The sequence below is a fragment of the Schistocerca serialis genome, chromosome 2 (genome assembly GCF_023864345.2).
Source record: "Schistocerca serialis cubense isolate TAMUIC-IGC-003099 chromosome 2, iqSchSeri2.2, whole genome shotgun sequence".
Classification (NCBI taxonomy): Eukaryota; Metazoa; Arthropoda; class Insecta; order Orthoptera; family Acrididae; genus Schistocerca; species Schistocerca serialis.
This window is the reverse complement of record NC_064639.1, coordinates 163,558,583-163,574,954: the sequence shown is the minus strand read 5'-3', so window position 1 is coordinate 163,574,954 and position 16,372 is coordinate 163,558,583. Positions and strand designations below refer to the sequence as shown.

Genomic DNA, 16,372 nt, shown 5'->3' with positions numbered 1-16,372 from the left:
ACATATCATTAGTCAGTTTTACAGTTCATAGTCCAGAACCCTCCCCATGAACCATGGACCTTGCCGTTGGTGGGGAGGCTTGCGTGCCTCAGCGATACAGATGGCCGTACCGTAGGTGCAACCACAACGGAGGGGTATCTGTTGAGAGGCCAGACAAACGTGTGGTTCCTGAAGAGGGGCAGCAGCCTTTTCAGCAGTTGCACGGGCAACAGTCTGAATGATTGACTGGTCTGACCTTGTATCCCTAACCAAAACGGCCTTGCTGTGCTGGTACCGCGAACTGCTGAAAGCAAGGGGAAACTACAGCCGTAATTTTTCCCGAGGGCATGCAGCTTTACTGTATGGTTAAATGATGATGGCGTCCTCTTGGGTAAAATATTCCGGAGGTAAAATAGTCCCCCATTCGGATCTCCGGGTGGGGACTACACAACAGGACGTCGTTATCAGGAGAAAGAAAACTGGCGTTCTGCGGATCGGAGCGTGGAATGTCAATTCCCTTAATCGGGCAGGTAGGTTAGAAAATATAAAAAGGGAAATGGATAGGTTGAAGTTAGATATAGTGGGAATTAGTTAAGTTCGGTGACAGGAGGAACAAGACTTTTGGTCAGGTGAATACAGGGTTATAAATACAAAATCAAATAGGGGTAATGCAGGAGTAGGTTTAATAATGAATAAAAAAATAGGAGTGCGGGTAAGCTACTACAAACAGCATAGTGAACGCATTATTGTGGCCAAGATAGACACGAAGCCCACACCTACTACAATAGTACAAGTTTATATGCCAACTAGCTCTGTAGATGCTGAAGAAATTGATGAAATGTATGGTGAGATAAAAGAAATTATTCAGGTAGTGAAGGGAGACGAAAATTCAATAGTCGTGGGTAACTGCAATTCGAGAGTAGGAAAAGGGAGAGAAGGAAACGTAGTAGGTGAATATAGATTGGCGCTAAGAAATGAAAGAGAAAGCCGTCTGGTAGAATTTTGCACAGAGCATAACGTAATCATAGCTAACACTTGGTATCAGATAGATTATATAATTGTAAGGCAGAGATTTAGGAACCAGGTATTGAATTGTAAGACATTTCCAAGGGCAGATGTGGACTCTGACCACAATCTATTGGTTATGAGCTGTAGATTAAAACTGAAGAATCTGCAAAAAGGTGGGAATTTAAGGAGATGGGATCTGGACAAACTGATTAAACCAGAGGTTGTACAGAGTTTCAGGGAGAGCGTAAGGGAACAATTGATAGGAATGAGGGAAAGAAATACAGTACAAGAAGAATGGGTAGCTCTGAGGGATGAAGTAGTGAAGGCAGCAGAGGATCAAGTAGGTAGAAAGACTGACTAGTAGAAATCCTTGGGTAACAGAAGAAATATTGAATTTAATTGATGAAAGGAGAAAATATAAAAATGCAGTAAATGAAGCAGGCGAAAAGGAATACAAACGTCTGAAAAATGAGATCGACAGGAAGTGCAAAATGGCTAAGCAGGCATTGCTAGAGAACAAATGTAAGGATATAGAGGCTTCTCGCACTAGAGGTAAGATACTGCCTACAGGAAAATTAAGGAGACCTTTGGAGAAAAGAGAACCACTTGTATGAATATCAAGAGCTCAGATGGAAACCCAGTTCTAAGCAATGAAGGGAAAGCAGAAAGGTGGAAAGAGTATATAGAGGGTCTATACAAGGGCGATGTACTTGAGGACAATATTATGAAAATGGAAGAGGATGTAGATCAAGATGAAATGGGAGATATGATACTTTGTGAAGAGTTTGACAGAGCACTGAAAGACCTGAGTCGAAACAAGGCCCCGGGAGTAGACAACATTCCATTAGAACTACTGACAGCCTTGGGAGAGCCAGTCCTGACAAAACTCCACCATCTGGTGAGCAAAATGTATGAGACAGGCGAAATACCCCCAGACTTCAAGAATAATATAATAATTCCAACCCCCAAAGAAAGCAGGCGTTGACAGAAAATTACTGAACTATCAGTTTAATAATTCACGGCTGCAAAGTACTAACGCGAATTCTTTACAGACGAATGGAAAAACTGGTAGAAGCCGACCTCGGGGAAGATCAGTTTGGATTCCGTACAAATATGGGGACACGTGAGGCAATACTGACCCTACGACTTATTTTAGAAGCTAGATTAAGAAAAGGCAAACCTACGTTTCTAGCATTTGTAGACTTAGAGATAGCTTTTGACAGTGTTGACTGGAATACTCTATTTCAAATTCTAAAGGTTCCAGGGGTAAAATACAGGGAGCGAAAGGCTATTTACAATTTGTACATAAACCAGATTGTAGATATAAGAGTCGAGGGGCATGAAATTGAAGCAGTGGTTGGGAAGGGAGTGAGACAGGGTTGTAGCCTATCCCCGATGTTATTCAATCTGTATATTGAGCAAGCAGTAAAGGAAACCAATGAAAAATTCGGAGTAGGTGTTAAATTCCATGGAGAAGAAATAAAAACTTCGAGGTTCACCGATGACATTTTAATTCTGTCAGAAACAGTAAAGGCCTTGGAAGAGCAGTTGAACGGAATGGACAGTGTCTTGAAAGGAGGATATAAGATGATCAACAAAAGCAAAACGGGGATATTGGAATGTAGTCGAATTAAGTCGAGTGATGCTGAGGGAATTAGATTAGGAAATGAGACACTTAAAGTAGTAAAGGAGTTTTGCTATTTGGGGAGCAAAATAACTGATGATGGTCGAAGTAGAGTGGATATAAAATGTAAACTGGCAATGGCAAAGAAAGCGTTTCTGAAGAAGAGAAATTTGTTAACATCGAGTATAGATTTAAGTGTCAGGCAGTCGTTTCTGAAAGTATTTGTATGGAGTGTAGCCATGTATGGAAGTGAAAAGTGGACGATAAATAGTTTGGACAAGAAGAGAATAGAAGCTTTCGAAATGTGATGCTACAAAAGAATGCTGAAGATTAGATGGGTAGATCACATAACTAATGAGGAGGTATTGAATAGAATAGGGTAGAAGAGGAGTTTGTGGCACAACTTGACAAGAAGAAGGGACCGGTTGGTAGGACGTGTTCTGAGGCATCAAGGGATCACAAATTTAGCCTTGGAGGGCAGTGTGGAAGGTAAAAATCGTAGAGGGAAGAGATGAATACACTAAGCAGATTCAGAAGGATGTAGGTTGCAGTAGGTACTGGGAGATGAAGAAGCTTGCACAGGATTGAGTAGCATGGAGAGCTGCATCAAACCAGTCTCAGGACTGGAGACCACAACAACAACAGTCCAGAACACGTTAAACATGCAAACATACGTTCCACAACGGTTTCAACTCACATGTTTATCTCATCCACTTCTGTTTGAGGAATTAAATTAGACGTGACTCAGTACAGTTATTACGCGACGATTCGAAAGGAAACTTAACGAAACATTCAATTACCATTTAAGTATATTTGTTTGTATTAACACTTAAACATTACATGTTTACATTACTCTAAAACAAAAAACCAACCCAGCATACTGCTCATACTGAACGATACTGGTGTATTGCGACAGCGGCTCGGTGTGGCGACCACCAAAGTTGCTACAGAAGTTGTACCTGAGAAGCATGTTCTGGTGCACATTCTCCATCCCACCTATGTCTCTTAAATTTCTGGTGCAGTGGCGAGATTTCGTGCCAGCAGATCTTCCCCTGTCTCTACAGGAGTCTCGCTGCAAGGCAGATGTTAAGCGACATCAAGTGACCCAGTGACATAGTACACGTCATCCAGGCGCAGACACGCTACACATCTGAACTGAAACCTCGTAAAATGGAAACGGTGCTTTTCAGGACATGGGTTCTTATACAAAATATTGTGTATTCACTTTCCTCTGCTAGTCCTAGAAGTTTGTACAAATGGTTCACATGGCTCTGAGCACTATGGAACTTAACATCTGATGTCATCAGTCCCCTAGACTTAGAACTACGTAAACCTAACTAACCTAAGGACATCACACACATCCATGCTCCAGGCATGATTCGAACCTGCGACCGCAGCAGCCACGTGGTTCCTGACTGAAGCGCCTAGAACCGCTCGAAGACAGCGGCGGCCTATAAGTTTGTACGGGAATTTCAGAACACCCTGTACAGTTAAAATGTAAGTTGGTATTTAAGTAAATAATGACTTGTGACAGTATGAAAGTGTGATTACGGAAACAGTGTAGCATTCGATATCGGCTGTTTTCGCCAAACAGAAAATAGGGGAGTAATTGTTGAAAATGGAACCCATTCGTATTCTTATTGTGTTGTGATAATTGTAGAGTCCGATTGAAGTGTGCGATGGTCTACTTACAAGGCGGACGCTGCATGAAAAGCTACACAGCGTGCACTGAGGCTAAACTTAATATTCATTGTACAGTCAGCCAGCCACTATATTCACTGCCAGGTATTACATGCTTTGTAGTGAACTTGTGCTAGTATCGCTATGCTACTGACATTTCCGTAATGTTTTCCTGTTTATTTAACCTTGCTGTATAATCTCGATATTGTGACAGTGTTACGCAGTTGCGTGGAATAGGCACGTTGTTCCTCGTACGATACGAGCGTATGCCCGCAGGTGGCATGGGATGTGCGGCGAATATTACACACTCACGCTCAGAAAAAAATTGAGCTTCTAGAGATGGGACGTTGATAAACACAGGTCATATACATTAGTATGTTCTGCATAATTGATTTGCATTTGAACTCTGTCCGCCCGCGGGTTCGAGGTCATCATCGATATCGCGGATCAACGCTACCTGCCGGTAAAATGTGCCTGCGGCTTTCGTTGTCGCTGTAGACCGAAGATAACGGACCAGTGTGACTTGAGAGACGTGCAGGGTCCTTCGCAGCCGTAAGCATGAACCATACCATCAAATCAGTGAGTTTGAAAGAGGGTGCATTATTGACATGAGAGAATGTGATGTGTCCGTCCGGGAAATTACTGCTCGTGTGGGACGATGTGGAACAGTGTAACACATCGTACATTATCAGGGGGTGACAGTCTATCACTGTTTATTAAGGCATGGGTTACGTGCGTGTTGTCCACTTCTGCGCCTACCTTTGACGAATGTGCAGAAACATACTAGACGGCAATGGTGTATGGAACGACGTCACTGTGGACAGGAAAGAGATCAGATAGTGTTTTTGGACGAATCCAGGTTCTGTTTGTTTGAAAATGATGGCCGCATTTCGATTCGTCCTAAACAGGGGAGTGGCATCGCAGTGGCTGCACTTGCACAAGACATACAGCGCCAACTCAAGCCCTTATGGTGTGGGGTGCTACTGGGTACAACCACAAATCACGCTGTGACCAGTGCGTCCTACGTGAATGACATCCTGCGACTCGTAGGGATACCCTTTCTGCACAACATTCTAGACGCCATTTTTCAGCAAGACAATGCACAACCACACGTCGCTGCACGAACACGTGCCTTATTGTTTCCACAGGATATCAGCCTTTTGCCCTGGCCCGCCATATCAGCAGACTTGTTGCCAATCGAAACTGTTTGGGATATGGTGAAAAGACAGGTGCAGCGCCAGCCACCACAGATGAACTTTGGAACCAGGTGAATGTAGTAGCGTGGATGGCTATACTACAGGATGGCATTCACGGCTTGAACGCGTCAATGCCATCATGCATGAAACAAATTATCAGGACCCATGGCGGACCCTGTGCCTACTATGCCACACGACAGGAATTCAAAAAGCACCGGGACGATCCGACCTCAGAGGAGGATGCGGATAGGAGGGGCGTGGCGTCACCACACCGCTCTCCCGGTCGTCATGATGGTATTCTTGACCGAAGCTGCTACTATTCGGTCGAGTAGCTCCTCAAGTGGCATCACGAGGCTGAGTGCACTCCGAATAATAGCGACAGCGCATGGCGGCCTGGATAGTCACCCATCCAAGTCCCGACCACGCCCTACAGCGCTTAACTTCGGTGATCTCACGGGAACCGGTGTATCCAATGTGGCAAGGCCGTTGCCACACGACTGGAATTCAGGTGACTGAAATGCTGATCATTCCTGCAGAACATACTAATGTGCACGTCAGGTGAATATGAACGTCTTATTTCTAGTCGTTTGAAGTTTTTTTTCTGAACATGAATGTAGTTGGCTCGGGAGCTGCAGCGTGATAGATTTGTGTCTCTCCCCAGAGTTAAGCACAAACTAAGGCGTGATGCGACATAGTTAACACTGCATTTGTTTACAGCAGGTGCATTAAGTGATGTCTCTCTGCGATAAAAGCAGTTTGACACCTGAGAAATTGTTAAACGGTTGGAAAATCTCAGATGTGAAAATGCTTGAAACCACAAACCGAATACTGTCCTCATGGCTTTCGAGTGTATAGCAAGTATGCGCGAACGCTTTATCTTTCAAGGTACCCCAAAGATAAAAGTCACATTGATTTGGATTTTGGACATTATTACCATATTATTAAAAACACCTCTTAGAAGTGCCGTGGGCACAATGGCAGAGTGTGCTCTTGAAGTAATCAGCCTGAAATAGCTGTGCGTCTTTTTGTTAGTTCCATGAAAAAAAGATTGCAGTGGATTTTTGACTTAACTGCCAGAAGCTGTGGTTTAGAGGAACATGATCGGAGCTATTATTCGCGATACACCAGCTGCACACCACTCTCCTGTTATCACATCAGGCGTAGGCTGTGTATGTAGGTAATGAGGATCTTCAGAATTTAAATTGCTTTGCAAGTTCACGCACCACGATAAATCCAGTAATGGCTCGTCAGAGAGTGACACGGTCAACCTCGCCATCAATCACAGACTACAGTAGGCAGTTTCAGAATGTTTGTCGAGTAACAGACCCGTATTGGTCATATGCTGCACCATCACCACTTTGTAAGCTTCCACTTTGAATCAGCGCACAGGTCTCCGAGCGTATACGAGTGATACACGTCGCAGAGTAAGATTCTCGGACTTCTTTCTCAGGCTACTTCTAACTCGTCTAATTTACTCTCGGTTAAAAGCTAGATGTTCTAGATAGTCTTTTGCGTGACACTGTGCCTCTCTCTTAAAATTTCTGAACTAGTCTATGTATTATCCAACTACGTGGAACCGTAATCGGGAAATTTTCATGTCAATGCAAGCAGTTCAACAAAAGAAACTATAGTCGATCCTTCGTGTAAATTGTAGTGAACAGAAACTTCATTTATCGCGAATATCTCGCCTTGTGCAAAGTCTCTAACCACTAGAAAAAAAAAACCACAGGTGACTCACTTATACAAGAAGGGTGAAAGACAGGACCCCATCCGCAGAATGAAAACCGATGTTCTTAAAGTGGGATTGGTGCAGAACCCTTGATCTTAAGTTCGAACCTGATATGTTTCCTTGAAACAGCAATACTTCTGATCACAAACATGCAAGGTTTTAGAAAGTATCGCTAAATCGGCTTACTCTTTTTCGGATATCCTGCAAACCATGGACGAAGCGCAACGGGCAGATTTTATTTTTGTAGACTTCCGGAAGGCATTTGACACGGTGCCTCTTTGCAAGTTCTGGAATATATTCTCAGATAAAAATATGAGTGACACGAAGACTCCTTCAATTCTAGAACCCTATAAGATGTCGTGGACAGCGAAGTGTTAAGCGGAGACAAAGGTAACGATAGGAGTGACCGAAAGAAGTGTGATATGACCACTCTTGTTCTCCAAATAAATAACGATTTGACGGGTAAGCTAATGTCACTGCTGTTTGATCATGACACTGTAGTTCAGAGGGAAGTGGGTACTTCCAAGGATGTTTGCCTATCTAAGCTGCGGGGTCCAAACGATAGATATCGAACGTGCGATTGTAAATCGATCTCGCAACTGTGGTGACGGGCCTTTATGAGCATAATTATTGTGTTCACTACAGCAATGACAAAAGAAGAGCGTTACTAAAATACTTGTAATTGCAAAGGAAACGACTCACCTCACTCGTCGTCGACGATGTCGTCATGAGAAAGTCCATTTGATGTGTATGCTACGGGAAGCATTCCTTTTTTCCCCTAATCTGCGTAGACTCTGCCAATGTCACGCAAAAGTATGGGTAGAGCGTCATATGCGTTAATTTTTCCTTGCAACCGCAAGTTTTCGAAATACAGGTACTGAAACAAGAAGAGTTCTTCTCTTTCTCCTGGACGCCCTTCTCTTTTAATGGAAGATTGGACTCATTTCCACAGGCGCTCGATGTTCCGCGTGTGCACACTGGGATCATCCGAAGACACAAAGTCTACAGAGTGGTTGACGAACTCGTGGTGAAATCCCTCTGCTTTCAGTGTCTTGTAGGACTGAAAGCCGTCTGTAATCACTTTACTGCCGGGCAGTATAAAGTGCTTCATCAAACCGAATAAAGTTACCTTGTCGCTCGACAACACACTTACAACAAAGCACTTCCGGGACTCTCGTTCTGTACCACCGAATACCCAAATATGTTTGCTTTCATTCTTTAAAGTTCGTCCTCTCTGATTCTTCTTTGTTGCTATGTGCGATTCCTCCACTTCAACAACTTTATCTGCTCCACGAACGGTACACTGTCGTTCGTCACTACTACATAACACACTTCTGTGCAAAATCCGGTATTAGTAGATAAGTCAGTTTCCGAAGCTGTTGCTTGCAGGGTGTAGTCCCTAATCCACCACAATCGCGTGATCGATTTACAATCGCACATTCGATATCATTCGTTTGGACCTCGCTGCGTCGATAGGCAAAAATTCTTGGGAATTACCGAGAAGTATCTTCTTTGAGTGACGTAGTAGGATGCGGGATGATTTAAACTAAATTTCAATTGATGTGATGCATGGCAGTTTTCTCTAAGTGTATAAAAATTGGAGTTAATATAGATGAGTTGGAATCAACCATGTAATGTTCGGTTACAATGTTAATGGTATGCTGCTTGACACGGTCACGACGATTAAATATCCACGCAAAACGTGGCCAAGCGATATGAAATGGCAGAAGCAGGTACGTTCGGTTGTAAGAAACGAGAATTGTCGAATACTACTTATTAGGAGTATTATAGGAAAGCGTAGCTCATCTATATAGGGGAGTTATGATAGAACACCTGTGCGATCCATTCCTAAGTATTTCATGGCTATTTGGGATCATCACTAGGTCCAATTAACGGAACACTACGTAGGAATTTTCAGGCACGCTGCTAGATTCAGTTACTGGGAGATTCGGTCAACATGCGAGTATTACGGAAATGTACATGAAATCAAGTGGGTTTCTCTGGTATGAAGATAACGTTTAGTTAAACGGCAATTGAGATTGTCTATAGAAGACTCTACTACCACAAGCGTGTATCTCGCATATGGACTGGGAAGACGTAAGAAATCGAAGCTCGCGAATATATATAGATAGTCGTTTCCCCCTCGATGTACTTGCCTGTGGAAGAGCAAATGAACTGTTCGACAGTGCTACAAAGTAGCCTTCGACATCCACTGTTTTGTAGCTTCCGCATCATGTATGTAGCTGCAGAAAGGAAGAAAACAGATGAAACGTTTACTCGATTGCACAGTACACAAACACACGCGTACGCACGCACACACGTTGTTACCCGACATACCACACGCCACCACACCTTCCGAAAAACAGGCCAGAACGTAATACAGTGTTTCAACGTCCGGCTACGAGGGTGTCTGTATCATCTTCTATTCTATGTAAACTATTACGTAGTGCATGGTTTAGTGTGCTTCCTATTATACTACGTATTGTGTTGTATATGAGACTTCCTGTACATAGGAGTAAACGTACGTGACGAGATGATTGGATTATTTATATATTTTAAAGCAGTATTGAAAGACAGTTTTTTATTTTTATTGTTAGAAAAATTATATTAATCATTAGTTCTCTTGTAGTGTGAATTTCTGATTTATGTAAATGTTAAAATTTTCGCCATTTGACTGTTCCTTTATTCAGTTTTGGAACTATCTATACAGGATGTTCGTAAATTCCCGTTACAAACTTCTGGGTCTTGTCGAGGGGAGTGAGAAGAAAATATTTTGGATAGGAACCCATGTCCGGAAACGTCGTCAAACGACGCCACAGAGACTCAACGTTATAGGCGACAGCGACTGTAAATGTATGTGTATACAGGTTGATTCTCTGATGATGTTACAAACATTCAAGGATAATGGAGACGAATAAAAGTGCCAATTCTAGGTAAGTGTGCCTGGTTCGGAAACGAATGAGTCGAAATTCACAAGCGAAAAATCATTCTGAAACCGCTGAAAGTGGAATGCATATACTATTTTTGCCATGAACGTAGAGTATCTAATTTTCGGAAGTGGTAGCAGGTTGAACCAAAACAAGAAAAAATGTCCAGTAAACAGGGGACCTAACATGCATACTTGAGGAGCTATGAGCACTTGTTCATCTTCGCTAGTGTGAAATACACTTTCTCTATTTAACAAGTGCTCATAAATATTAAAGTATGCATTTTAGAGCCCATTTTTACTGGCCATATTTTCTTACTTTGGTCCATACTACCATCTCTGAATGTTGCGTAGCCTACGATCTTAGCAACAACAGTACTGGTGCATGTTTTCCGTTGTCAGAGATATCAAAACTGTTTTCGTTTCTAACTTCGGACTCGGAGGTTTCCGTACCAGGGTTCTGTACAGCAAACTGATACAGTTATCCTTCTCCATCATCCTTGAAAGTTTGTATCATCATCACGGAATCACCTCGTATATACACACATTTACGGGAATAGGAGCATCCCCTGTACTCATTTTGAAGCAATTCGTTTGTATGGCGTTGTTTATATTCAAGAACCCCATATACAACATCTACATCTACATCTACATCTAAATACATACTCCGCAATCCACCATACGGTGCGTGGCGGAGGGTACCTCGTACCACAACTAGCATCTTCTCTCTCTGTTCCACTCCCAAACAGAACGAGGGAAAAATGACTGCCTATATGCCTCTGTACGAGCCCTAATCTCTCTTATCTTATCTTTCTGGTCTTTCCGCGAAATGTAAGCTGGCGGCAGTAAAATTGTACTGCAGTCAGCCTCAAATGCTGGTTCTCTAAATTTCCTCAGTAGCGAATCACGAAAAGAACGCCTCTAGAGACTCCCACCCCAGTTCCTGAAGTATTTCCGTAACACTCGCGAGATGATCAAACCACCAGTAACAAATCTAGCAGCCCGCCTCTGAATTGCTTCTATGTCCTCCCTCAATTCGTCCTGATAGGGATCCCAAACGCTCGAGCAGTACTTAAGAATGGGCCGTATTAGTGTTTTATAAGCGATCTCCTTTACAGATGAACCACATCTTCCCAAAATTCTACCAATGATCCGAAGACGACTATCTGCCGTCCCCACAACTGCCATTACATGCTTGTCCCACGTCATATCACTCTGCAATGTTACGCCCAAATATTTAATCGACGTGACCGTGTCAAGCGCTACACTACTAATGGAGTATTCAAACATTACAGGATTCTTTTTCCTATTCATCTGCATTAATTTACATTTATCTATATTTAGAGTTAGCTGCCATTCATTACACCAATCACAAATCCTGTCCAAGTCATCTTGTATCCTCCTACATTCACACAACGACGACACCTTCCCGTACACCACAGCATCATCAGCAAACAGCCGCACATTGCTATCCACCCTATCCAAAAGAACATAAAACAGCGGACCTACCACACTTGCCTGGGGCACTCCAGATGATACCCTTACCTCCGATGAACACTCACCATCAAGAACAACGTACTGGGTACTATTACTTAAGAAGACTTCGAGCCACTCACATACTTGGGAACCAATCCCATATGCTCGTACCTTAGTTAGCAGTCTGCAGTGGGGCACCGAGTCAAACGCTTTCCGGAAGTCAACGAATATGGCATCCGTCTGATACCCTTCATCCATGGTTCGCAAGATATCATGTGAAAAAAGGGCGAGTTGCGTTTCGCAGGAGCCATGCTTTCTAAAGCCGTGCTGATGCATGGACAGCAACTTCTCTGTCTCAAGGAAATTCATCATATTCGAACTGATAAAATGTTGGAGAATCCTGCAACAAACCGATGTTAAGGATATTAGTCTGTAAATTTGAGGATCCGTCCTTCTACCCTTCTTATATACAAGCGTCAGTTGGGCTTTTTACCAGTCGCTCGGGACTTTACGTTGGGCAAGAGATTCGCGATAAAGCGAACGTAAGTGGTATGAATCACCTGTAAGTGTGAATAGAGACGAAACTACAAATGTATGGAATAGGAAATAAAAGGAAAGTAAAATTAGCGAAAGTGCTTTCATTTGGACAGTTGCACGTAAGTTTGACTCCCCAAAACAGAAATATTGTGAAATACTGAAGCTAGTAATTGTAGTAGGGTTACATCTCAAACTGCTGACTTCTAGGATTTAAGTTGGAATCAGTAAGAGATTCCTGAGATTGCATGCCTCAGTCCACTGGAAAACATTGCACCGTGGTCACCAAGAAATGCAAGCGACGTTCCGACAAAAACACTGGTTCACTTATCTTCCTGCAACATGGCGCTCGCGGCACTGCACGCCCCCTCCGCGCCCCGCCTGTGGGGAAACCGTCTGTTATCTCAGCTGAGGGGGAACGTCTCGGGGCGACCAACATTTCAATGCAGCCTAGATGTATGCCAGGGGAATGTACCACTGCAAACACAATTATATATTCAATTTGCGTACGCTGAATGGGATAGGGGTAGCGAGGGCCCTCGTAGGTCGTTGCGGAAGATTTAGCTCCGGCTGCAGGGGGTGCTGGGCCGTCACGCCCCCGGCATTCCGCGGGCTCCGCTCTGCCCCGCCAGGAGCCGAGGCATTACTTATAATCCGCTGTGGGCCCCGTGAGGACTTGACTCCAGGCTCCTGTTGGCCCACAGTGTTACGCGTCAATGGATGTGGCCGCTAAAGTCTTCTCCGACACTGAGTGTATTGACAGCATTCCTGATAAAAAAAACACCGCAATTAACAAAATATTCCGGGCTATTATGCCGCTGTCGAAGGGATTTTACTTTGAAACCCGACGTTTCGTCCCCATCTGGGGATGAAATTTTCGAGGGGTATCGTGGCTTTGTTGCATAATCGGTCATTCAAGAAAGTCACAGTCCCCCTTGAAAATGTCCTCCGCAGATGGACGAAACGTTGGGTTTCAAAGTAAAATCCCTTCTACAACGGCATAATAGCCGGGAATATTTTATTAATTGTGACAATTTCTCCCGTGAAAGTTTACATTTTACAATAAAACCATCAACGCAGTAATCCTGATACATTATAAAACTGGATGTATACACGATGGTCCATTGATCGTGACCGGGTCAAATATCTCACGAAATAAGCGTCAAACGAAGAAACTACAAAGAACGAAACTTGTCTAGCTTGAAGGGGGAAAGTAGATGGCGTTGTGGTTCGCCCGCTCGATGGCATACCCATAGGTCAAACGGATACCAACTGCGTTTTTTTTTTACTCCGAACCCCCTTTTTTTATTACATATTCGTGTAGTACGTAAAGAAATATGAATGATTTAGTTGGACCACTTTTTCCGCTTTGTGATATATGACGCTGTAATAGTCACAAACATATGGCTCACAATTTTAGACGAACAGTTGGTAACAGGTAAGTTTTTTAAATTAAAATACAGAACTTAGGTACGTTTGAACAATTTATTTCGGTTGTTACAATGTGATACATGTACTGTTGTGAACTTATCATTTCTGAGAACGCATGCTGTTACAGCGTGATTACCTGTAAATACCACATTAATGCAATAAATGCTCAACATGATCTCCGTCAACCTCAATGCATTTGGCAATACGTGTAATGACGTTCCTCTCAACAGCGAGTAGTTCGCCTGCCATAATGTTCGCACATGCATTGACAATACGTTGACGCATGTTGTCAGGCGTTGTCGGTGGATCACGATAGGAAATATCCTTCAACATTCCCCACAGAAAGAAATCCAGGGACGTCAGATCCGATAAACGTGCGGGCCATAGTATGGTGCTTCGACGACCAATCTACCAGTCATGAAAAATGCTATTCAATACCCCTTCGACCACATGCGAGTTATGTGCCGGACACCCATTATGTTGGAAGTACATCGCCTTCCTGTCATGCAGTGAAAGATGATGTAGTAACATCGGTAGAACATTTAGATTGCCATCGATAAAATGGGGGCCAATTATCCTTCCTCCCATAATGCCGCACCATACATTAATCCGCCAAGGTCGCTGATGTTCCACTTGTAGCAGCCATCGTGGATTTTCAGTTGCACAATAGTACATTTTATGCCGATGTAAGTTACCGCCGTTGGTGAATGACGCTTGGTCGCTAAATAGAACGCGTGCAAAAAATTTGTCATCGTGCCGTAATTTCTCTTGTGCCCAGTGGCAGAACTGTACACGACGTTCAAAGTCGTCGCCATGGGATTCCTGGTGCATAGAAATATGCTCCGGGTGCAATCGATGTTGATGTAGCATTCTCAGCACCGACGTTTTCCGATTCTCGCCCAATTTGTCTGCCGCGACAGCAGCTAAAACACCTACTTGGGCATCATATTTTGTTGCAGGTTGTGGTCGACGCTTCAAATGTGGCGGAACACTTCCTGTTTCCTTAAATAACGTAACTATCCGGCGAACGGTCCGGACACTTGGATGATGTCGTCAGGATACCGAGTAGCATACATATCACACGCGCTTTGGGCATTTTGATCACAATAGCCATACATCAACACGATATCGACCTTTTCCGCAATTGGTAAACGGTCCATTTTAACACGGGTAATGTATCACCAAGCAAATACCGTCCACACTGGCGGAATGTTAAGTGAAACCACGTACTTATACGTTTGTGACTATTACAGCGCCATCTATCACAAAGCAAAAAAAGTGGTCCAACTAAAACATTCATATTTCATTTAGTACTACAGGAATATGTAATACGAGGTGCGGCTAGAAAAAAACCGGACTGATGCTGGAAAAAACATTTATTTACAATTTCATGTTATCTCCTTCAATGTACTCTCCTCCTCGGTCTCTACACCGCTCTATACGAATTTTCCACTGTTCATAGCAATGCTGCAGATCATTTTCGGTAAGTCCATACATTACTTCCGTCGCTTTTTCTTTTACTGCTTCAACAGTCTCAAATCTAGTTCCTTTCAAAGCTGACTTGACTTTAGGGAAAATAAAAAAGTCACAGGGGGCCAAGTCAGGTGAGTAGGGTGGATGATCTAAAATGGGAATGTTGTGTTTTGCCAAAAACGTCTTCACTGACAACGCGCTGTGAGCTGGGGCATTGTCTTGGTGAAGGATCCATGACTTTTTTCTCCACAAATCGTTCCGTTTTCTCCGTACTCGCTCACGTAGAGTAGCCAGGACGCTAATGTAGTAATGCTGATTCACTGTTTGTCCCTCTGGTACCCAATCAATGTGCATAATCCCTTTGATGTCAAAAAAGACAATCATCATTGCCTTGAATTTCGATTTTGACATTCGTGCTTTTTTTTGTCGTGGAGAACCAGGAGTTTTCCAATGCATCGATTGGCGTTTAGTTTCGGGATCGTAAGTAAAAAACCACGATTCATCGCAAGTAATAACATTTTGTAAGAAGGTGGGATCACTTTCAATGTTTTCCAGGATGTCAGAACAAATCATTCTTCGGCGTTCCTTCTGTTCAGTTGTGAGACACTTTGGAACCATTTTTGAACACACTTTGTTCATGTTGAAACTTTCATGAAGAATCTGCCTAACACTTTTCTTGTCAACTCCTGTTAACTCAGACACTGCTCTGATTGTGAAACGGCGATCTTGTCGAACAAGTTTACCGATTTTTTCAATGTTTGCATCAGTTTTTGCTGACAATGGTCTGCCAGTGCGAGTGTCATCACTGGTGTCTTCGCGGCCATCTTTAAATCGTTTAAACCACTCAAACACTTGTGCTCGCGATAAACAATCATCGCCGTACACTTGTTGTAACATTACAAACGTTTCACTTGCAGATTTTCCTAGTTTGAAACAAAATTTGTTGTTAACACGCTGTTCTTTCTGTACACTCAACATTTTCCGACGCACAGACAAAACGTCAACTACTTAAAACAGACGCCCCGGGCAGACTGAGTGCAGGAGGCAGATGAAACTCGAGCAGTAGGCGGAGCGAGAGTCACGTGACAGGCCACGCGACTTTCAGCCTTATTGCATTGGTTTTATTGTTTCACCAGTACTAGTCCGTTTTTTTCTAGCCACACCTCGTAAAAATGGGGTTCCTATTTAGAAAAACACAGTTGATATCCGTTTGACCTATGGCAGCGCCATCTAGCAGGCCAACCATAGCGCCATCTGGTTTCCCTCTTCAAGCTAGACGAGTTTCATTCTTTGTAGTTTTTTCGTTTGATGCTTAT

The 16,372-nt window shown here is 43.2% G+C and overlaps 1 pseudogene; it reads right to left on the bottom strand.

The window, feature by feature from the left end:
- Positions 1-5,860: 5,860 nt before the first annotated feature.
- Positions 5,861-5,978, bottom strand: LOC126459221 (5S ribosomal RNA; annotated as a pseudogene).
- Between the last annotated feature and the right edge of the window lie 10,394 nt (positions 5,979-16,372).